This window comes from Thalia democratica, chromosome 7 (assembly GCF_965202585.1).
Source record: "Thalia democratica chromosome 7, ktThaDemo2.hap1.1, whole genome shotgun sequence".
Lineage (NCBI taxonomy): Eukaryota > Metazoa > Chordata > Thaliacea > Salpida > Salpidae > Thalia > Thalia democratica.
The window spans coordinates 4,537,383-4,564,218 of record NC_139171.1 but is presented as its reverse complement, the minus strand read 5'-3'; positions in this window follow the sequence as shown (position 1 = coordinate 4,564,218).

Here is a 26,836-nt window from a genome sequence, read left to right as displayed (position 1 = left end):
TTTTTTATTTGTAATAAAAATAGACCACTTAAATGGTAAGTAAGTTTCATAATTTTATACCTTTGTTAAAATTTTAACTTAGTTAAACATACATAGTTTCTTGTTTTTTTATTTAAAATATTAACGAAATTAATTAAATAAATGTTACCTTTCATAATTGTGAACAACTCTGCAGCTGGATTACAATTAAATTGTAATTTACATTCATTAATTGAATCTTTAGTCCAATCACATTTAGTTGGTTCTAAATTTTCTTCATCCAGTATCCTTGGATAGTCTGAAAGAATTTAATTGTGTACTTGTGTTTTAAATATAAATAATAACATAAACAATGTTATATAGTTTCTTTTTAGTTATGTTGGACATTTTCATATAACTTAAAACTTATGCATAAGTTTTCAATCACTTCAAAATAACATTTTTTTATATAAAGGTAAAGTGTTTATAAATGAGTTGTTTATAAATGTAATTGCTATCATTGCTGAAAGTGTTAAAAACTGCATAGCTTATATACAAACTTACATTGAACATCAAGTTTAAATTCTTCAGAATCTGAATCAAGTGCATCATTGTATTTACATTCATATGTATCTCCGTCATTTTCTAAATTCATTACTTCTGTAGTGTAATTTTCACTGCTGCTACGAAGTATGCTATTACGAAACCATTGTATATTTGAGTTAAGTTCATTTGAGTAATCTACTTTGCAATTAAGATCGTATGAATATCCTTCTTTGACAATATTTATGTTTTCTAAATTAGTGTTTGTATTGACTTCAGTTGAGGTTATTGTTGGTTTACCTGTGATTTTTTTATAATTCTAATTCTGAGATGAAAATGCTAAGTTATAGTTTTGTACCTTATAGTAATTTTACCTTTAAATAGTTTTGTACAGTTAAAGAAACATGTTAAAACGTAAGGAAAAAATAAAGACTTTCTGAAGAGTTTTCGATAGTTGTATGAAATTAACACAAATGACAGATTTTAAACTAACGATTAGAATCGACTACGGTAACATTCAAACTTTTTTCATCAAAATGATTTTCATACTGAGAATTTTTAGCTTTGCATTTCACTACACTTGAACTGGTTATATCAAGTTGTGCATTGCAATTGTATTCAAGTACTGCGTCACCTATTAACCATTCACAGTTAGCTTCAGGATTTGAATCAACATCACAATTGACATATAATTGTTTGTCAGATCTCAAATAAACATCTTTATTATTTAACTGAGCTGTTCCTATATTGACCTCAACTTTGAGACTTTTTATCGACGCTTGATCTGTTGTAAGAATAAAAAGTAGATTTAGTATTAAAAAGTATTAATTAGATTTTTTTAAAGATTTTAGTGCTGTTTTAAAAAAACTTCTAATATTTTATAAAAATTTGAATAAGAAAAATTAATAAATCTATACAAAGTATAATATGAGAACAATTATTGTTTAGTCTATTATTAGTCTTCCAATTTATTTTTCATATAGCTTAGAAACATTTAAACACAAAAAAGACACAGAACTTTTGCAACACTTTGTTAACTTTATAAACAAATCGATAAATATATCCAATACATGAAAAGTTTATTATTAGTTAAGTAACATTAACTTATAGTAAAACAATATCTTAAGTTTGAAATACTTTTGTACTTTGGAAATTCACATAAAATCTCTCAAGCTACCTAAAGCATCATGAAATATGAACATATGTATGTTTAGTATAAGAAATAGAAATTAATTAGAAAACTCACAAAAAACGTTTAAAGTTTCTACATTAGACAAAACACCAGGTTTACTGTAATAATCAGTTAAATCATTATATGCTTTACAACTAATTGATTTTCCGCTATCATTTCTTGCAATATTAATTGTAGTTGTTTCTTTCTAGAACGTTCGAACAAACTATTTTATTGTGCTTTAGGTTTTGTAACATAAATTTAAAGGATGTAGAATGCAGGTATGACTTTTAAATTCCACTCACTTAAATAAACAGAAAAATAACAAAATTTACTTCTTAAATCATAATAAATTAAATTATATATAAAATGAAAAGAGACAACAATCTAAATGACTGTAGGTACTAACTTTTATGTTGTCTATCTTGTTATCATTTAAATAAAATTCAACTTTGTTGATATTTGGAGTGATTGTATCATAACTACACGTAAATACAACATTATAACCATTTTCTTCTTTTAACTCAAACAATCCGTCTATTACAACTCCTTGGGGTTCTAGTAAAATGTTTAAAGATTTTAAAGTAAATACATTTTTGTAGGTGGTATCTAGATGCAAATAAATTTTATTGTACTTTATTACAAGTTACAGTTCTATAAATGCTTTTTTATAGTTTTCTGTAAGCAACTTGTTTTAGAATCAATATTATTTGTTCATCATTAAATTAACATTTGTTTTTATATTCCTATAGCTTTAACGACTTTTTGAGATTTTATAAAGCTAAAAAAGTTCATGTAAGGTAAAACAAATTCTATTTTTAAATTATCAAAAAGTTACATACCAAAATAAATCTCTTTTAAACCAATTTATTCTTTATTAAAACTTGTTTGAATAAAATAATAACTTACCATACCAACATTGCCACGAAGAAATGTAGTTGGTCCATTTTCCGTCAGTTTCACAAACTGTACTTAAATCACCAACTTTATGTAAATTTTCAGAGCTTTGCACATCAAATATTTCTCCATCATCAACATAACAGGAAAATTGACCATTATCTTCGTAACTTCCATTTGGTATTACTTCATTTGTTATATCATTAATTACAACGAATGGTGATATTGCTTGACAGCCTAAATTTCATTTTAGTTTAGTGAAGTAATAAGCAACTATAAACTTTTTTATAGAGTTTAAATATCTTTGACAATAAGGTAAAAGGTAATAAACTTGATTTTATTAATTAAAAACTTTAAATTTTACAAATTAGTAATTAACATACTTTTAAAGTTAAAAAATTAAAACAGTCTACATTAATAAAAACAAGTGATAAATTTACTTTGAACTGTAAAAGTGTACTTGATTGTTTTATAACCGCAAGATTCTCCTTCATAAGCATAAAAATTTACTTCTGTTTCATCTGTTAAACCGTTAATTAAAGATAAGTAAGACGTAATACTTCCATCATTGTTTTCATTACAAGTGACACTGAAAATATTTGTTTGTCCGTTTAATTGAGTGCATATGTCATTATCTTGGTCTGTATTTACTGAATATTCAGCAACATTGTCACCGAGTTGCCACCCTATTTTATTTATAGACAAGCTATTCAATATCCCTTTGTAAAAGTCACCATAATAACCAACTGCCCAAACGTCTGCATTGTTGACCCATTTATTAATTGTGACGTCATAATTCGGTTGTCTGCATAAAATGTTATCTTCATTTTTCCATTTTGCGTCCGCTTGACATATAGTATTATACATAACTACACCAGAAGTTTGATCATAAGCACATTCATCATTACTAACACACTTAAAAGTTCCTATAGCTTCGTATTCGTAATTATTAACAGTACTTGTAGCTATTGATGAATCGCAATCTAAAATTAAAATATTCAGTTACTTTAATTTTAATTAGATGAGGAATTTAAAACAAAATTTCATAAGATTTTGTAAAAATTAATTACTTTTTATTATCAAGAACCTAGTTTTTATCAAATGGAACCATTTTAAGAACAAAAGGCAAGGCTATAAAGCTTTTATGCCTAATAGTAATATACTATTTTTCATATTTTTATATAACGATTGTAATGAAAAAACGACAGGTTTTGTAATAAATTTTAATTTTATATCAACCAGCGAAAACATATTGAGTTTAAAAAAAGTAAATATTAAGTTTTGAGAAAATTATAACTGCTTTGTGTTTTTATGATAGCGATTACTATAATAAAAAAGTAAAAAATGAAAACAGTAGTAAAATTTTACAGTTATAAAAAACCTTCTAGTTTAGTACACTTAGCTTTTAATTTCTTTAAAGTATTTAAGACTTTATTCTTTATTTTCACTGTAAATGTATACTTGTAGTCGGTAGAATAAAACGATATAATATAATTTTTTTTAAATGTTACAAATTCCGCAGAAAGTTAGTTACAAAAAGTACACAAACTTTGTTGATGTTCACTAAAGTTTTCTTATAAGTTTTGAATTTATAAATGTACTGAACACTTTGTTTTAAACTTCACTTAATACGTCAATAAAGCTATGCTAAAGACTTATGATTTACTTACAAGCTGTAGTTTATTAAATCGCAATTTTTTGGTCAAAATATATTTTTACACTAACCTTTCACTGAGTACGAAAAATTACTGCTTTTATATCCACATGTGTCGTCTTTATAGCCATAAAAAGTAATAAATTTATCATCATCTTTAGAAAGTGGTTGTTCTAATCTTATTTCAACAACTAGTGTACCGGCTTTTTCCTTACACTCAACAGTTATTTGATTATTTGTAGGTAAGTTAATTCCAGTACATCTTGGTCCATCGTTTACCTCAAACTCGTAAATTAGACCATTAAATATCCAACCAACTTTGTAAAAGTCTGTAGTGCTTATTGTTCCAGTGTAAAAATCACCATAAAAACCAGTTGCCCATGTGTCACCTTGACCAGCAACCGATCTTTCAATAGTGACGTCATAATTAGGTTGTTTGCAATCGACATTGTCTTCATTATTCCATTTTGCATCGGCCAGACATGTTGTTTTTACACCTTGTAGACCACTTGGGTTGTTGGTTCCGCTTTCATAGATACAACTTGCATCACTTTTGCACTGAAAAACACCTTCTGATGCGTACTCATAACTACCGCTAGTACTAACTACATTTTCAGTGCAATCTAAATATTAAAAAATAAATGTTTTTTTTTTGATATTACGTAATAAACAAAAACTTGATTAAACAATTTACTGTAAAAATAATATAATATTAAATAATTATTATTATTCTAGTGCTGGTGCTAATATTAGAGAAAAGAACTAAATCAAGACTATATTTATAAATCGTGGTTCAAAACAAATCATCAGGTTATATGAGAAAAAAGGACTAGTGTTGAAAAACTTCATTGAAATGTAAATTTTTAGTCAGAAAAAATTTCCTTAACTAATTTCATTAAAGTTTTAATAAGAAAATATATTTTTAGCAATATTTACTTGAAACATAGATGGTTTTAGAAAGAAATTCACCATCCTCTATACTTGGTATAATTAGTACTTCTCTTGGTGTGTCTTCGTGTTTTAATTCTTTTATTAAGTTCATCGTTGATTTGTATTCGTTATCTTCGTAAGTACAAGTAGCATCGAAATCATCATTGCTTTCACAACTACAATTAAAACTGTTGAGACTTCCAGACGTGCTGCAATCAATTTCTAAAACTGATCTCGAGATTGAGTTGAACTTCCATCTAAACGTGTTAGGTTTATTGTCAAAACTTGCTACATAAAATCTTCCTACATATCTGGTAGCCCAATAATCAGTATAACCATCTAGTGAAGAATTATCTCCTATGTACCTTTCCAAAGTAATAATATTTCCTGTTTAAAACTTTTTTTTTCAAGTTTGCTTCACAACATTGTACAAAGGTCATAGCTTAAAACGTTTTAAATTATCAAACAGTTCAGTTTTATTTTAAATGTTTTTAAAGTAAATAGTTTTATTTCCTACTATCTTTTCAGAATTTAAAACTTTAGTTAAAATATAAAATTTGATTTAACGAAGAAATAAAAAATAAATGTTTTGTGTGTCTTAAAAACGGTTTATAAAATTCAATACAAACAACTGTTATTGCAAAATCTTGTAGACTAATGGTTAAAAAAAATAAAGGAAACCTTAAATGTTTTATTATATACGTTGTACTTTACTTTGGAATTTAGCTTTAATTAAAATTTATTGAAGTGTTAAGAATATTAGAATCTTGAGTTAGTTTTTTGATTACATTGCTTAAGATACTTATTCAAATGCTGTAAAAAACAATAACCTTTTATTTTACTGAAACACAAAATCAAAATGATACAGTGAACAACCAATTTTCGTTTTCGTTTTACATTGTTCATTTTGACCTTCTTTTAAAGCATTTTAAAATCTTATCCAAAATATTAGAATAAAAAAAGTTCCTGAAACTTTTTCAAAACAATATTTTAAAAAATGTTTGCTTTAAATCATTTAAAAACAACTATACTAAAAAATAAGCTTTTCTTAAAATTACAAATTATGCAATAAAAAAACAATTTTAATTAATTTTATATGTAACTTTGAAAAAATAGGTTTTATTTTGCTTGTAACAGTTAACAGAAATACAATTACAATCATAATAAAAACATTATAGTTCAATTATGAATAAATTAGGTGTAAACAATTAATTCTGTTCATACCAACATATTAAATTCAAAATGTGAACTAAAACTAGCAACTTACTGTTTTCATGTTGTTAATGAATAACTAAACTTTTAAGTCATAAAACTTATTTGACGATGTTTTATTACAATTGTAAGAAAGTTAAAGTAAATACTTTGTTGTTGGTTTATGACATTTAAAAATAACTACAATTGATTTATTTACCTTGTTTGATAAAGCATAATAACCAATCGGAAAACTGTTTTTATAAATGCATTTTTGTTTTAACTTTTTTTGTAAATTATAAATTTAATTTTAATTCAAAGATTTTACATCAACTTCTTTGAAAATATAAAAAAGACATGTCTTAATTTTAAACATTTAAATACTCATGATTTATAAACAATGTATCAAGTGAAGTTTTATTAAAGTTGAATCTGTTTAATATTATTTTAATCAAACTAATAGTACTTTAGTAAGTTTTCTATTTAGGATATAACTTCAATAAATGTCAAGTAAAGCTAAAAGCGTATAACTTAAAATAGTTGCCTAAAGATATAAAATTACTTTAACAAAATATTTACAGAAGGTTGTCGTCTATGTGTCTAACACACTAGTTTACAAAAGTTCTAGTTTTTGTTCAAAATTTTGTTACATATTTGTTGGTGTTTTATGATTGCGTTTTAGTGTTAAGATGGTTGCGAGTAAATAAGTTTGTAGAATACTACTTGCGAGTATTCTAAAACAATAAAAATAACATTTCTAACAAACTATGAAGCATACATAATGCATATATTAGTAAAGTCCTTTCCAGAAAATCACTAAATTAAATCACTATACTGTTTTACTAGTTTTTTTAATTTAAAGCTATGTAGTTCGTATAATAAGTAATTTCGTACAAAAATAGTTCAAAAGTTTATCGTAAACTGCTTAAACATCAAGTTATACAAAATGGAATTTATATAACTATATTTATATTTTTAAATTATAATTAAACTTCAAGTTATATATATTTTATATAGAAGTTATAATTGATTAAAGTAACAAAAAGACCAGGCTTACGACTTAGTTGTTTGTGAATTTTTTTTTTAAACTTTTGATTTCAATAAGCTTGTACCAAAATAAGTGAATAATTTTTAATGTGACTAGTTGTATACTTTTGAGCAGAAACATTAAACTTAAAGTTTAATATGAATACTTTTTAATAAGGTTTAGGTTAAACTTCTACATTCTCTATTTTATAATAATAATTTTATTTGCTATATAAAACACTTGCACCTTAATAACTACAATTTATCAAATCTTCTTTAACACTTAACTAAGTATGACTATTCTAAAATTTAGCTTGAGTCTCTGTTCACATAAGTTAATTTTTTATTTGTTATTGAAAAATGACTGAAAGTTTGAGTTCTAAGAGGTTAGACATACTAAGCCTATATAGATTAAATTTTCGCTAAAGTTAAATGTTTTTATAATGTTAATTATAAAAAGTGAGAATTTTCTGTATTTTGTTTAAAAGTAACAAAGTAAATAATTTAAATGTTACTGCATAGATATCCACTATGCAGTCACTTAGCTGTTATTGTCATGAATGAAAATTTCTAACATGATTAGAGCAGCTTACAAAATGGTCTGAGTATTGGTTATTAGCATGTAGTTGTGATTTGATTAAAGCTCAATTTAAAGATTTTGTTTATGATAATATCTGTTTAAAAATGTTTCGGAAGATAGTTTGATGTTTATTAAACTCAAAACGTAAGTAAAACATTTCTGGTTTTATTATAAATTTTTAAATTCTTTGTTACTAAAGTATCGTGCAAGAAAAATTGTCACAGAGTGTCATAAAAACTGCCTGTAACAAATTATAGTTTAAAAAAGTTCATCGTACTAACACTTAAAACAACTTATATAGTATTTGTTTACTTGTAAAAGTTTTAATTTTATTTTCTGAATAAAACGCTTGAAAGTTTGTTTCTACATCAAAAGATTATACTAGAATTCGCCTGATCAAAATAAGTTTTTTATCGTTGTTTAAGCTTCATGTTAAAAATAGCACGTTTAAAGTTCTTTTCAAGTATAAACTAATATTAATTTTTAAGAACATAAGTTATTAAATTAGTAAAATTTTAACCAAAGTATTTATTATTTCATAATATTTGACTGTTCACAAAGAAAATCAAAATTAAACTTACTAAAAAAATCAGACATCTATAATACATTACAATTTAAATATATAGTCTAGAACTTAAAAGCATACACTGCTTGCATAAGATATTTGTTGTTTTTAAGTTGAAGTCAAGTTGTGTTAATCATATATTTACGTACTAGTTATTAAACAGAAATAATCGAAATCTACAAGAAAAAAAATATATTTAAGGAAAGCACAACAAACAATTCAAAAATCATAAGTAATCACAGTTATTAAAAAAAAAATAAATTGGTTACCAAGCTAAATATGCTATGACGATACAATAATCTTATCGGTAGTAGAACAGTTATTTATGACTAAACACTACTAAAAAAACTAAACTTGTTAAGTAGATATGGAAAATTTAAAGATTCAATTTTTTTTTTTAGAATTAAATAAATTTTAACCATTTAGAAAAACTACCTTTTACAAACAACATTTGAAAATTAACTTAGTTTAAAAAAACCATTGTAATTTAAAGTTACTTCATGAAAAAATACAGTTTTGAAACTGATTTATTTCAAACATTAGTAAAAAAGTTTCATTTGGCGTCTTATAATTTTTAAAATAGCTTGATTTTTTTTTAAATGTTTAGTGTTAAGCAAAAGACGTTAAAAGTAAAATTCTAGTTAGTAATTATTTTTATACGAAAATATGTTGTGTTAAAACAGTTGTTATGTATAAACTAAAGAATTTACTCTTTAAACTTTACAAACTGAAATGATTAACAGAAAAACAATCGTAAATTAACTATATTTGGTTATTTAACATAAGCTTTCATATATTTGTAGTGTTTCTAACTATATTTCGTGTTCATAAGTTGGTTGCGGTTGAATAAAATTTTCTGTTATTTCCCAACATAAACTATATAATTCCTGTAAAAAAAAGTTAAACTAAAGTTTTAATGTTTTAAAATAAATAAAGCGTTATAAACTAATTTGTGTTATAGTATCATTTTTATTAATTTATTAAAAAGAAAGCATAATTGTAATATAATAATAAAGAATGGTTCATAGTTAGTAAATATATAGTTTTGGTCTACTGAAAATTTTACATATATAATATTGTACATTATGGGATAGTAAAGCTCATCTGTACTATATAGAACGTAACAATTCAATTAGTTCATTGTTGTTTTCAAACAAAGACTAGATGTTATTTATTACGTTGAATAACTAAAACATTAGCTAGAAAAATTCTTACGTAAAAAACATTAAAACAAACCAGTGATGTAAATAAATACATAACGTAGTTGTAAAAATATACTAGTAGTTCATAAGTGTAAATTATGAATTAAACTACTTACTCGAATAGTAAACAGTAGCTTACATTTGTTTCAGCTAACTTTTGTTTATGTAGCTCGTTTGACTTATTAAAACAAAAAAGGTTTTATCTTTAAACAAATAGATTTTGCCTCATTTCTTAAATTATTTGTCAATTTTAATTTTTACGTTTTATGAAAAGTTGTGCTAAAAATAGTAACAAATCTATTTACTATTTTTAGATTGTATGGAGTAGTTTTGAGTAAAAAAAGTAGACTTACCAAGTTTCTGGCCATAAGAGGTCTCATATCCCTCAAATCTTTGACAGTTGTGAAGACATCAGCTTTACTTTCCATTTGAAGTCTTTCATTTATCTGCAAGAGGGCGCAAAATAATCCACTGTAGCTTGATCCGTCTCTGTTTATCAATAAAAACAAATGTCGTTAAAGTTACTTGTATTTTATAATGCAGTTTTTATTTAGTTTTAATATTTTTATTTATAGTTTTCAAGTATTACTTAAACACTTCAAAACCGAGTTATGTTAAGATTGATTTATAAACCTTTTTTTCAATCTTAAATAATAGAATATGTTGCAAGCTTTAAAAACTTCTATAGTTTAGAAAAACAAAGCTTTTATAAACAAAATAAGTTTAAACAACTCACTTGCAATGCACCATAACAACGGAACTATCATTAAGAATCATATCAACATGTTGAACAAGTTTTCCAAATTTTCTGCAAAATTCTGATCTTTCTTCGTCTTTGCAATTATTTTCTTCTATGCTGTCTACATGCAGTTGTAAGATTTGTAATGACTAAAAAGTTGTAAAATAACATTAAAGTGAGATTAAAACTTATAATGTTTTATATTTTATTATTAATAGTTATAAAAAGCTGTAAACACAGTCAAAACTGGTTTCTTTAAAGTTATAAATGATAGCAAATTTTACATATCAATATTTTCTAACAGTGTTTAAAATAAAAAACGAAGTAATTTGAAATAACTTAGTTTAAAAGTAATTGTAGCATTATTTGCTTATATCAGCAAACAAATTTCACAAACTACACATTTATCTTGTAGTAATTAACAGTAAAATTAATTAATAATAACGAATTAGAAACTAAAAAAGTTATCAGCGTAATTAAAACATTCGCGATTGCTTTAGATTTAAAGCACGAGTTAAAAAGGTTTGTTGCTTATAAAAATTAGTATATTTAATAAACTAATCATCTTTAAAAGTTATTTATGAACATTAAAACTAAATTTGTGGTAATTGATTGAAGAAATAGATTTTAAACAAGTTGCTTACCCTTATTAGCAAAATATTTTACTAAATTTCTTTATTTATATAACTTGATTAGCAGTACCATTTCGAGAGTAATTTTTTTCTTAGTAAGAAAAAAACTAAACTTACAAGTTTAGATATTTAAAAAGACAAAATCAGTTAAAAAGTTGTTAACTATCTAACAAATAATAAAAGTAGAAAAAAAACTTATATGTTCCTAATAACTGTTAAGTTATTACACGAACTTTTTATTTGAAGTAGATGAAATTATCTATAAACCTTTTTTAAATATTATTTTTATGTTTATTAAAACTATATTGTCACTCACCATATATAGTATGTATGTATATATATATATATAATTAAGTTACTTAACTTGATAAATCAAATCTTTCACACCGAGCCCACCTTAAGGGCTTTATTAATAAAAAGGTTTATTTCAAGATGTAAAACTCAAAGGACTCGAGTTTCGTGCTTATGCACTCATCAGCTTCAAAACAAGTTTAAAATAAAAGTTTTGTGTTTAATTTTAATTTATTTAGTTTTGTGCTTTATTTTAAACTTGTTTTGAAGCTGATGAATGCATAAGCACGAAACTCGAGTCCTTTGAGTTTTACATCTTGAAATAAACTTTTATATATATATATATATATATATATATGTTTGTCAATGTTTTTAACCATATGTAATTTTAACTTATTTACTTTATGAATAAACTAAAAAAAACTGAGTTATCTTCTTATAACATTAATATTACTTTAGTTAAAAAAGTAGAACTTAAGTAATAGCTAGGAAATATATCATATAAAAAAAATAACTTATCTTAGCTTAATTCATTCATATGACAGTCATTCCAGGTATCGATATTTCTTAAATAAAAACAGTTTAAGACTTTTATAGACTAACTTTAGTTTGATAACCAGTACTAGTAATATTCATTTTTCTTTTAGTAATTGTTTCATCTTTACTTTCTTCTAACAATTCAACAGATGAATTTCCAATGTAGAAAATATCACTAACTTTATTCGGCCAAAATATTCCGTCTTGTTCCTAATAAAGTATTAAATTTTTATTACTTTATTTTAATTATCATTAAAACTACGCTTCATATTTAATATAGTTTAAAAGGTACGTACAGTTTATCAATTTTCGTTATCAAATTAGTTTAGTTTCACTCATAAAATAAACTTTTCAACAAATTCAAACACAACTGCAAATTTTCTATTATTTACGTAGTTGTTTTAATAAAGCTACAACTTACATGTCCAATAGATACAACCAATATAGTTGTATGTTCAATTATGGTGTTTATAAACTTCGCACTAATGTACTAAAGTTTAACTAACATTTCCAATAGATACAACCAACGTGGTTGTATGTTCGATTATGGCGTTTATAAATTTTTCCATTGTTGATGGAATAGGAGTCTGGGCACAAATTGCTTGTCTATTATCTCGGAAGTTCTGTGAAAAAGACAAATTGTAAAATAAAGTAATAAAGTTTTTTATATCTAGATTAAACAAAAATTTTTTTATTGGTTTGTTGTAGATTACAATGTTCTAAAGATTGACAAAGCTCGTTTTTTAAAAATATCATGAGTATAGAAACGATCAAAGTTTTTATCATTTATATGGTATTTCTTTTAATTTTAAGATATTTCAACTATTTCTTAACAAGTGTATTTAAAAAGCTAGTATAAAAAGAACTACTTTTAAAGTTGTCTTAAAGTTATAAGAAATTATAAGTAATTTTATAATTGAAAATTAGCGTATTGTTTCGTTTATAGAAAATCTGTTATACAAGCTATTTAACTGTTTAACTAGCAAATTTAAAGTTTTTACATAAATTACAGATTTATACTTACTTTAATCCATGAAGCATTCAAATAAATTTCTTCACCAGGTTTTGTGTTTATTGATGACACGACTCTTGTTTTATTATCTGTATTTTAATTAAAATAAATTTCAAAGATATCACAGAAACTTAGTTTACTTAAATGAGTTGATAAAAATTAATTATAAAACTAAGTATGTCAAAAAAACTTTACAATATATATGATAACTGGTTACCTTTATAAATATATTTTAAAGTTAATCACTACTAAGTCTAAAAAGAATTTTTTTATGTTTAAATACAAAAACCATTTTTTGCTGATCTTAGTTTAAGTATAGAAAAAATTTAATTTAACAAACATGGAAGAACTAATGGATCTCTGTTGAACAATTTCATATTTCTTCCTTTTGCTAAATCTTGTGCATTATTAATAACTGGAATCAAGTTTAGTTTATTAAACTCCTCTTTTATTCGTGTTTTGAATCTTGAAGATGAATATATACATATTTTTTTTAAATTTTGATTAGTTTTAATTATATTTTACATTTATGTTTTGTAAAACGTTAAATATTATGTAAAACAGAGTTATAAAGAAACTTACTTTCAAAAAATTAAACTTACCTAACTTCCTTTACAGTAGATTTTAGCTTAAGTAGTAAACAAATTTATATAACACTATTCTGCTCTACTTAAGAAAACTTTCACTTTAATTGCATGTAATACTGTGAATGAAAAAAAAATCTTTTTTAAATGTATTAAATAAATAACTAACCTTTTTTTATCCGATCTTATTTTTATGATCTCATCAATTGTGAAATCAGTTTTGTCCGACAAATGTATATCTAAAGCAATTCTGTTAGAATAAAGTCATAAGTTTTGTTTATATATGCTTAGGTTTTCGTGTTTATTTATATCGGTTAATAGTATAAGCTTCATAATATTGTTTAAGAAAGACTTATACATTACACAAATTAGTTTTCAGGATACAAAGAACTTAACAGTATAATTCTTAAATTCAAAGTTACTTTAACTTATATTCATAGCATGTATTCTATTTACTTAAGTTGTTTAAGAAGCTAAATAACAATTTTACTACCTATATAAAGTATCATACCTTTGATTATATTTTTAGTTGGGCTTAAATTTTCATAATGTCCCATTTGAATTTTTTCCTGTTTTGTTGCATCTTTTATGTCTTTACAAGAAAATAAAGTTAATACACTTCTAAGTTAAACTTTGATTCACTATTTTTTGTTAAGTATTAACTTTTTGAAACACAAACAATTTAAATAAAGTGAAATAATTATTAAAAAAAGCGTCAATCAACCAAAACTTTGAAATATAATTGAAATGTTGTTAGTAGAAAAGTTCAAGTATATTTCGATTTTAAACTAAAATTCTTTATATTTATTTTAGGTGGTTGTATCTGAAAATACATAAATTTTGTAGACGTAAAAGGTGTTGGTAAATATAGTATATTTTTAATTTTTTTATTTCATATTTTATGTCTTAATTTTCTAACAATACTTGTTGAATTTTTTTACTTTGAAGTCATTACATTAACCTTAGTCTGTACCTAATATCTATGTACAAACTAGTATTTAAAACTGTTATTTAGGCTAATTATGTATAATTATTAAACAGTTTATAGTTACAAACTATGTTTAATAAACACTATGCCAAAAATAATAACTTTAATTAGATATTTTGATAAAAACTTTTTGAATATAACTTTTGAAAATCTTTTCTGTTAAATAATGACGCATATTTGCTCTTAAAACTTTTTGCTAGATCTAATTGCTCATTAATACAAAAATAGCACTAAACTTTATTTACCCTAACATCATTAAATACGCTGAATTGAATTTCGTTTAGTTTCTATTTGCTAGAAGTTTTAACGACAGGCATTTATTGCGATAACCTTCAAACTAATTTATGATATATTAAATTTAAATGCCAAACAGTTTTATTTGATCTAACTTTATGTATTACGTCTTAAAAGTTTATCAGAAAGTAAATAAACAAGTTTCAACGTGTAAACAATTTACAACTAATTAAAATGTTTATTTATTTTACTTATAATTTTTAAAACTTGTGTTTCCAAACCTTTTTCTTTAATTGTTTCGTATTCATGAAAACCTGAAAAAATAATTGATAAATTTTCAAAATATTATTTAAAACCTTTACAAATTAATGAAAGTAGTTGAAATGTTCAAAAATTAAAGAATAATAAAATGTTATTTTGAAATGTTTCTAAAAGAATTTTTGAAATTTTACTTTCGTTTTGTTTTCCAGATTTGTATCTTTTTGTTTCATTTTCATTACTTTTAGTACCTGTTATTAAAATTAGCTTAAAACAATTTACAAGAAATTATATAAATCAGAAAAAAATGTACTAAAAAAAAGCAACGTAAACAATAGTAAATCCAAAATTTTGAACATGAAAAAATTACATTTAAGTCAATTTAACAAAAATAAAAAAAATGTTTGTATAGTAAACTCAAGTTCAAGTGCTTAGATTAAGAGTTGTTAATTAAGTACACATACGTTTGCCTTATTGTTTACATACGTGATAAATTAGTTTAAACTTTAACATTTTTGTTATCACTAAGAGTTTATTAAGCTTACTGTCCAAAATGAATATGTTTTATGTAGTATTAGATAAGTTTATTTAAAAATAATAAAATAAAAATGGTAAATATGTCTACTTAATTTTATACATTTTAAATTTTCTTTAGAGACAATATTTTATTTTTACACTAAATAAATAAAAAACAAGCTGAAGTATTAACAAACTAACTTTTACGCCTCTTATACACGAAAAATCCAACTAATACAACAACAATCAAAATTCCAATAATCGAACAACTTATAACAACAGCCAAGTTGTTTGGATCCTCTATTGTTGGTTCAATGTCAACAATATTTATTATGAAATCGATATATAATGGTGGTGAATCAACAAAATATTCTGATTGTACAACTAAAGTATATTGTCTGCTGCCGTTTTGTTGTAGCTGCAAGGTTATTTTTTATAAAACATACAAACGTTTTCTTAGTTTGTTATCTTTTTTATTAATCTTACACTTTCTTTATGTTCCAAATAGACAAATTCAGTCCGATCATCTTCTTTAAATGTGCTTCTTATGTTGAATTTGTTTGTTACATCTGTTTCTCCTATAAAATACTTTAGTTTTTAATTAAAACTTCAATAGTTTTTATGTATAACTTAAACTATTTTTAAATTAAAAAAAACTGTAAAACCTAAACACAGTTGTACGTTAAAGATATGTATGTGGTATACAATTTTTTTATTTGTAATAAAAATAGACCACTTAAATTTTAAGTAAATTTCATAATTTTATACTTTTGTTAAAATTTTAACTTAATCAAACATACATAGTTTTTTGTTTTTTATTTAAAATACTAACGAAATAATTAAGTAAATGTTACCTTTCATAATTGTGAACAACTCTACAGCTGGGTTACAATTAAATTGTAAAACACACTCATCAGTGGAATTCACAGCCCAATTACACTGAGTTGGTTCTAAATTTTCTTCATCCAGTATCCTTGGATAGTCTAAATTATTTTAAAGTGCTTATTTTTTAGTGATTAATAATAAAAAAATATTTATATATATTTAATAGTTTCGTTGGATTTTATGAAACAATCTAAACTTTAAGCCAGAAAATTATTGTTTTTGTTAAATGGAACATTTTTAATAAAAAATGTTGTTTTTAGATAAGGTTTCATACATGAACAAACACATCAAAAATTGTATGGCTTATATTATAACTAACATTGAACATCAAGTTTAAACTGTTTAGAATCTGAATCAAGTGCATCATCGTATTTGCATTCATATGTATCTCCGTCATTTTCTAACTTTATTACTTCTGTAGTGTAATTTTCACTGCTGCTAAGAAGTATGCTATTACGAAACCATTGTAAAGTTGAGTTAAGTTCATTTAAATAATCTACTTTGCAATTAAGATCGTATGAATATCCTTCTTTTACAATATTTATGTTTTCTAAATTAGTGTTTGTATTGACTTCAATTGAGGTAACTGTTGGTTTACCTGCAAAAATGCACATTATTTGAATATAAAAATTTAATAAAAAGTTATATTTTAAAAGTTGTTATATTTTCAGGTAGCTTCACCTAGTTAGTTTAAAAAACTCCATATAGTAAAAAAAAATAGTGTCTATTAACATAAAAATTTACGAACTCTATGATTCTAAAACTATTTGTAGTTTGACTTTTTTGTGCTCATAGGTTTTTTACAACTTATTAAATAGTAATGCTTAGTGATTATGCTTTCCATATGCAATTATCTACTAAAAATTAACAAAGTTTAATTATTAACTAACGATTAGCGTCGATTACTGTAACATACAAACTTCTTTCATCAAAATCACTTGCATATTGGGAATTTTTAGCTTTACACTTCAATGAATTAGAAGTAGTAAGTTCAAACATAGTGTTACAACCACTACCTACAAGTACTTCATTACCATAAACCCATTCACAATTAGCTTCAGGATTTGAATCAACATCACAATTAACTGATAATTGTTTATCAGATCTCAAATAAATATCACCACTATCTAGTTCAAATATTCCATCGTTTAATACAACTTCAAGACTTTCTATTGATGCTTTGTCTAATAAAAATATCGGATGAATTTTATTTAACTTTATCAACCTTTAATAACTTGAACTAAGTTTTATAGCATCTTTTGTAGTTTTTGATTAATTAGCAGTTATCTTTTGATCTAACAAATGCTTCTTTACTTTTTAAAATGTTATGACTAAAGTAAAAAAAAGACACAGAACTTAAACAGACCGAAAATTTATGTGACAAACTAATAAAACCAAGTTTTGTTTATACTGTTTTGCAAAATGATAAAAAACTTATTTGTTGATTTGTTGCTAAGTTAAGGTAAAAATAAGGTTAGAATATAGTTTTATGATATCGTCTTAATAAATGTACTATACAGAATAAATACAAAAACTGAACTTTTGTACTTACAGCACGAAAAACTAATAAAAACAGCTGTTTATAAGTGTTTTTAATTTTGTTTTATAAGTAGTATGCATAGAAATAATTATAATGCCGAAAAACAATGTATGCAAATTGTTTTAATACAAAATGTTAAGTGCAAAAAAACAGTAGAACTAGATATTTAATAATTTAGCTAACACAAAAAATTCTACTTTATCATATGCTGTAAAAACTGCAGTGTTTAAAAAAAAGTTTGAAACGACTAAAAAGAAAAAAACATATCATATTAGAAACTTACAGTAAACATTTAAAGTTTTTACATTAGAAGAAATACCAGGTTTATCGTAATAATCAGTTAAATCATAAAATGCTCTACAACTAATTGTTTTTTCATTGTCATCTTTTGTAAAAGTCGTTGTTAGTGTTTCTTTCTATGAAAAAATGTCAGTTTAATGTCAAATAAAGTTAATTGCAACAGTTGTACGTGTTTCATTTAATAACATTTTTTTATTAGTTTTTAAACAAGTTAGACTTAATTTTATAAAAAAATGTTTGTCATATCAAAAGAGAATACTAGCAATAAAGTTTTACTTGACTATTGCAAAGAAGTCTAAAACAAAATTAAAGATTTTGGAAAATTAATATTTTAAAAATTAGTTAAATAAAGCTCAACCTTTAGTTAAAAATCAAATTAAATATAAAATTACTTCACTGTTGTCTATCTTAACATTGTTTATATAAAATTCAACTTTATTAACATTAGGAGTGAATGTAGCATAATTACATGTAAACACAACATCATCACCATTTTCTTCTTTTAATTCGAAAGTTCCAATTATAACAACTTGTTTGGGTTCTGGTAAAATAAATTTTTGTTTAGTTTAAACAGTATAGATTATTTATTTTTGAATTTTTTAGAGCAGTTTAAAAAGCAATTAAACTGTTAAGTATTATTTTATTACTTTATACGCTTTTGTACTAGAATAAAACAAAATTTAGACCTTAAAGCAAATTTCGATAAAGATAATTAAGATGTAGCATAAAAAACTTGTAGTAAAAATGTGTACACAAAACTTCTTGTTATCCAAAAGAATTTTGTTTTAACTTTATAAACAAAGTTTTGAGTACTTTAAACAAATACATTATAATCAGGCTAAGTATGTAATTATACAGTATAAACTGTTTTTTAATATTATAAGCCTTACCTGACCAACATTGCCAATTTGAATTGTAATTGTTCCAATTTCCATCAGCAGTACATGTTGTATCTAAATTATCAACTTTTTCAAAGTTATTTGAATTAATTTCGTTAAATATTTCACCACCATCTATACAAGAAAAATTTCCATTATCTTGGTATTCCCCATTTTCTATTTCGGTGTTTGTATCGTCTTTCACGAAAAAAAGGGAATTCACTTGGCAATCTGGATTTAATTTTAATCCATTAAAAACATTATACAAAACATAAATTCTGTTTAAAGAAATAGTACTGTTTGATATTAACAGGTCATATATTGTTAAAAGAATTTATACGTTTTAAACCACATGTATAACATCTTGAAAAACTGTTTAAAATCATTAACAGTAAAATAATTTAAAACAGCATATTACAAACTAACATTTTACTTGATAGTTGTTGAATTTGCTTTTGTAACCACAAGTTTCACCCTCATAAGAATAAAAAGTAATAGTGTTACTTAAAATTACTTCAGTAATTACAGATAAATAAGATAACACTTCACCTTGATTCTTAGCACAAGTAACATCAAAACCAACATCAGTTGTTTGATCATTTATTTGTGTACAGGTTCCGTCTTGGTTGACTGAATACTCAGCAATTTGGTCACCAAGCTTCCAACCTAATCTATTGAAACCATTGCTACTTACTGTTCCTGTGTAAAATTCACCATAGTAACCAACTGCCCAAATATCACCTTCGCTGACAGATCTAATTGTGACGTCATAACTCGTTTCTATACACTCAAAACTATCTTCATTTACCCATTTTGCATCAGCTTGGCATATTGTAGTTTCAAATAAGTTATCACCTTGATATGGACAATATATATCTTGTTGACAATTAAAAAATCCTTGTGATTGATACCCGTAATTATTATCAGTATTTGTTGCTATTGTGTTATTACAATCTGAAATTTATAAAATAGTTTTTGTTTGAGTTTTAATCTAACTTTAATTTTTTAATTTGGGTTATTACAAAATAAACCAAAGGTGTGAACATTTTATATTTAGCTTTAAAATAACATTAAACACAAATACCGAATTCAAACCGTTAGCAGTATACATTTCACGGAAAACTAAAACAAAAATATAGTTTATTTACATATACTTTGAATAAAAATTTGTCAAAAAGATATCACCGAGTTTGTAAGTAATTCAACAATTATACTGGATAAGTTCTATTCTAAATTAATTCTAAATATTAATTCTAAATAGATTGGATTGAACAAAAATTAAAAACCAGCAAATCGCTTAAGTTTTACATAAAACTAAATTATACCTTATTGTGTTTTTGAAAAATTGAAAAAATAAGTGTTTTAAACTAGTTTTAAAGCAAAATTAAAATGTTAAATAAAACTTTTTCTGACCAACTAATATACTTTCTATTTGTTTTAAAATATCTAACAAGTATAAATTTTAATTTTTTTGATTAATTTTAACGGCTACGTAAAGAAGCCGTACTTTTCAAACAATCATTTTTGCTGAACCACCTTTTACGCATTTTAAAATTAATTAAAAATAAATACGTAACATTCCGTACGAATTGAAGAAGTTCGATAGAAATTATATTTGATTAACCATTTTCTAAAGCTTTAACTATTTTCTTAAGTAATAAAACATTTATATTGTCGGCTATGCTTTAGATGTCATAAACTTTTAGAAACTTCATAAGTTTAAAACTTAACAAACTGAGTTTTTATTTGTAAATATTTATCATAAAGTTCTGATAATCAACGTTTTAATTCACTTAACTTGAACTTTTAGACTAACCTTGTACTTGAAGATTATAAAATTCGCTTTTGTATCCGCAAGTTTCACCCTTGTAAGTATAAAAAGTAATATTATGATTTGTTTCTTGTAGTTCAGTATTAAGAATAAATTCATTAGCTACACCACTATTTCCACTTGCAGAACAAGAAACTGTAAAACTGACATCAAATATTTCTGTACTAATTGGGTTACAAACTCCTGAAGACACATCTACTCGGTACTCTCTTATTTGGTCATCAAATTCCCAACCAAATCTATCAATATCAACAGTGTTTATTGTCGCCTTATACATGTTTCCTTTGTAACCGGTTGCCCATATATCGCCTGACTTTGTCGATCTTACAAGTGTGACGTCATAATCTGGTTGTTTGCACTCGACGTCGTCTTCGTTATCCCATTTTGCGTCAGCTTCGCAAGTTGTAGTTGTGTTTTGTAGAATGTTACCAGTGTATTTGTAGTAAACGCACTGTGTTTCATCTGAACATTGGAAAGTTCCTTCAGATCGATACACATAGGTACCGTCGTGACTTGTTGCTAGATAAGCAGTGCATTCTAAAGTTTACATATAGTTTTGAATTTAGGGGTTTTTCAAACTTATATTCATACAGGCGAAAAACAGAAATTTAAAAAGTAATAGTTGTCTCCTTTTGTTATATATCGCCCGTTTACGCCTATTATAATTTTTTCCGCTTTACTAAGTGAGCCCCCTAATAGCCAAAATTGATCCTAAAGAAGTGATATTGCCCTCATTCGGTTTAGTGTTTTACTCGTAGAAAAAAGCACTTGATTAATGTTATTTTACGTAGTAATTACCTTCAAGTAAATGTAAGCATAAGTACGTTAACGATTGTTTTAGAAATTACAGTTTGTATAAAAACTTTTGTCTGTATATATTAAAAAACCAACGATTAAAAACTTCTTTGCTTTTATTTCGTTTTTAAATTATAAAAAACTGCATACAAAAACCTTAAAAAATAGGAAAAAATTCTTATAATATAAAAGTCGTGATTCTCTTTTTTATAACTTGGAAAAATAAGATCAGTATAATTTAATAAGATAAATAACAACTGTTATTAATTAAAAAGTTAGATTTCTAATAACACTTCTTTCAAGTTATATGTACCAGTAAATTTTATAGAAAATTGTTTTAGTTTATACAAACAGTTTTATGTATCAAGTAGCAATGGACCTTTATAAGTTAAAGTTATGTATTGATTGTCAAAAAATAAATAAACTACATACAGTTTTTATTATAAAACAAAATTATTTAATATAAGACTTTAATTTAGTAGAACTTTACTCTACTTATTAATAAAGTAAAAATACAGTCCGTGATATCTGTTGTAAATACTATAATGTTAAGGCCAAAAATTATAAAAAACTAATACAATAGTTAAAGCACTTGATTATTTAACTCAGTGATTAGAGACAGATTAGATATCACTTCATCTTGGATTTCATTACAGGTCACATTAAAACCAGCATCAGTTAATATAAATAGGATGTTAATGAATAACTAAACTTCACAAGTAGTAAAACAAATACTCTGATTTTTATTACAGTCATAGGAAAGTTAAAATAAACACTTTACTTTTATGAATATCTCTTAAAATATATCATAATTGACTTATTTACCATTTATTTATAAAACACAGTAACTAAAAACTAACTAACTATTTACAAGCATATTATTGTTTTAAACATATAGGTGTTATGGTTATAACGGAATACAGATAAATTTTTAAAAGTAATTGTATCTTTCTAATATGTTTAACTTTTTTTTAAATCTATTCGAAGTACCTTAAAAAATAAATTTCTCACTACTAGAAAATTTGCACAGAGAACATATTAAATTTTATACCTGAAACAGTTATCAGTTGTGTTTTAGAAACATCAGGTACATTAAGTTGTCTAATATAAACCTCAGCACCACTATCACGGCTTTCTAATGGTTTCACAAGTTTCATTGTAGTAATAAGTTTGTTGTCTGATATTCTACAACTCACATCAAACACATCATTATTAGTTGTGCAACTATATGAGCTACTTATTTTATTACAGGTACTGTTCTCTCCATTATATTTCCATTGAAAGCTATCAGGTACATTATCAAAAATTGCTTCATAAAAATCTCCTATGTACCCAATTGACCAAAAGTCTTTAGGTGGATCATCATTTGTTTCATAACTTCCGACACATCGTTCTAAAGTTAGATCGCCTGTTTAAATTTAAAAAAAAGTTTTAGTTGATAACTTTGTTTCTAAACTTTTTCTATGTTCTCATAAGACTAATTTACAACATTGTATAAGTGGTCTATGCTTAACATTTAAAAAACTTTTCAATCAGTATAGTTTGTTAAAAATCAATTGTTTTTATAGTTAGCTAGTGTTTTTTATTATTTATTTTGAAAAATTTAAACTAAAACATAAAATATAATCTAAAGTTTGAATTTTCAAGGGAAAATAAACAAGTTGAATATACAAGACTTATTTAAATCAAGTTTAAATTTATTTTAAACTATGTTTCAATTTTAATATAAATAAGTTGTTGTATAAAATCCTTTAAATAAAAGGTTTGACTCTTACATTAAAGTTATGACGTACTTATAGAAATCTTTTACATTACTTTGTTATTTAACTTTAAATTAATATACTATAAGTATTAACTAGTTTAAACCAAAAAATAGTTCACTTAAATCACTTAAATTTAAAAAGTATTTTAAAAAGAAACATTTACCTTTGGTTTTATTAAAACACAGATACAAAATAACCCAGTAACGAAAAAACAAATTTCGTTTTATTTTGTTCATTTTGTATTGCTTTCAAAATATTCTTGAGCTTTTATTATAATCACCAAATAGTATTAACTGTATTTATTTCAATTGATCGGCTGTTATTTACTGTTTACATTGAAATATTTAAAAATATAACTATGCTAAAAATGACTTGTCTTAAATCTAAATATCTAGTTAAAAATTAAAAATTTCCACTTAGATATGACTTAAAATAAAAACATTAACGTTCTTTAATTAGATAAGAGAAGTATAGCTAAAAATACAAAACAAACAATGCAGTTTAAATCTGAAACTAATCATTAGTCTATTTGTGTCAAAAAAATTAATCGAGTGAAGTATGAACTAAAACTATAAACTTGCTTTCTTTAGGTTGTTAATGAATAACTAAACTTTACAAGTAATAAAACAAATTCTTGAACTTTTATTACAGTCGTTGGATAGTTAAAATAAACACTTTACTGCTATCTTACATTATCTGTAAGAATAATTATAATTGAATTATTTTTCATTTATTTATATAGTTATTTGCCTTAATTTAAAAAGAATGCTCAATATACTTGGATGTAAAGAGCTTATTTAAATAGATTAATGCAAATTATATATTTTATTCAAGACAGCTAACATTGTTATATGCAGGTAATATTTTATTTTTGCTTGAAAAGTGCGCAATTTGTTTGCCACTGAAACTGGTCGCGAATAAAATATATAATTTACCTTAATCTATTTACCATTTATTAATAAAACATAGTAACTAAAAACTAAGTAACTATTTCAAAATATATCATTGTTTTAAATATATAGGTATCTGTGAGTTTAAATATATCTTAAGTTTTTAATGATATTTTAGTTACGTCATTTTACTTCAAATTCTTATAAATATTAAAATTAAGTGGCGCCAACTTAAAACAGTAATTTTAATTTCTGCTTTATACACCATTGTAACAAAAAAGTTTTTGTAAATTTTATAGTTGTTTGATAGTTTATAACATGATGCACTTCAATGAGTCAATTGTTTAGGTTGTAATTTTAAAAAAGCTTAAAATAAAACTTAAGAGTATATCTTAAAATAGTTGGCATGAAACTTAAATCAATTTTTATATTACATAAGTTTATTTTTAAAAACTAGTGACAGTTACTTAAAAAATAATTTTTATTAAAGTGCAGAAATGCCTAAAATAAAACGAGACTATAAGTTTTATTAAATTATTTTGCTTTTTTTTAGTATTGATCCAGTTATGTTAAATTGTTAAGAAAGTTTGTTTAGCTGTAGAAGTGAAAAAGTTTCTAATATTTTTTGCGAATACTTGAAAATAGGCAAAAGTATTTATATCACTTTTAAGTATACTTAAAAATTAATTTAGCCTTTAAAAAAAAAAGCTTTCTAAGTTCCGAAAACTTGTTACTATAAGTAAGTCGGTGAAAGAACAGCATAAAACGTCTTATTGTTTAAATATTTACTAAGAAATGCACTAAAATATTTTAATAAACAACGCCTTTTGTACTTAATAAACTATTGTGCCTAGCTTTTAATAGTTTAAAAAGTTGCTGTTCGAAATATTATAGTCAACTGTTTTAAATTCCAATAAAAAATTATAACTCTAGACAAAAATTTTTTTTAATAAACAAACACAGTTCTAGTTAAGTTAATGTTGTGCAAATTAGATTAGTTTTTTGTGGTATTATTTTATGTTTACTAGCTTATTTTTTATTTATCTAATAAATGATACCATAACTATTGTTTTAATATTCAATGGAAACCAGGGTTTCTTAAAGTTGGTGATATCGTCCTCTGGGGGCGTTATAAATTATCAGGGGGCTAAAGGGGGTGAAAAAGTAAATGTGTAGTAAAGAAAAAAGAGGTGACATCTAATAATTAAAAAGTGGTAAATTTTTTTAAATTTATGCAAAGAAAGTGATTTTTTAAATGAGGGAAACTCTGCTCTAAACAAGTTAAATTCGTTTTACTAAATAACTTCTTTTCAGTTCTAACATTAAACAAAAACTTGATACAAGAATTTATTTTGCAGTTTATTTTATTTTTTGTAAACTTAAATTTTTTCAATCTACGCTTTTCAAAAGTTCATGTAGATAACTATACAGGTTTGTGTAAAACAGTAAACTTAATAAAACTAAAGATTATGCGTCATAATAGGTAAATTAATTATATGTACTATGGTAGGGCTGGGCAACGTTTTTCAATCAACGGGCCGGATCCGGAGAAGTTTAGTCTTTTACGGGCCGGAGCATTCTAAATTATTGGTTTACCGTATCCAGTATTCGAATTCAGTCGAATAAAAACTTTTTAGATCCGAATCCGATTTTTATATAGTGTTTATTAAAATAATTGACATTGTAATTGACAAAGATGAGTATGTGAAACATCGTACTTAAAAAAACACTTTGTTTGGGGTAATTTGGCAAAAAGGTAATCCAACTAAGTTAGAACAACACAAAATATCAGGACAAAATGGTGTATTTTTAAGTACACATCAATTTATAAATAAGTTTTTTAGCATGATTTCAAAATAAAATTCTTACAGTTTTGTTTTGTAAAAATATAATACAAAGTTTTATAAAAATGTTATAATATTGACCCTTTGCAGGCCTGTTACTTTGCTCGCGGGCCGGTCATTTTCGTTTAAGGGCCGGATCCCATTAAAGTTTAAAAAACGGTCGGGGGCCGGATCCGGCCAGCGGGCTGTACGTTACCCACCCTATATAATGACGAATTATCTTAAAATCTTATTAAGTGTACTGTTTTACACAAATCTGTTTAGTTATCTACATGAAATTTTAAAAAGCGTAGATTGAAAAGTTTAAAATTAAAAAAAAAAAAACTGAATAATGAATTCTTGTCTCAAATTTTTATTTGAATTTGTTTTTGGTTAACTTTTGAAAACTTTGTTCAAAGTTTTAATTCTTTAAAAATGCTTTACCAACTTTGGTTACGTGTAAATGTTAGTTTAAAGTTTTAAGAACATAACTTGGAGTAGAGTTATTAAAAGCGCTTACTACTAAAGTTTTCCGCAAATTTTAAAGGAAATTATTCTGTATTTAGTCGGATAGTTAACAAGACTTCAACTAATGGTGTTTAGGATTTAAAGCATTACACAAC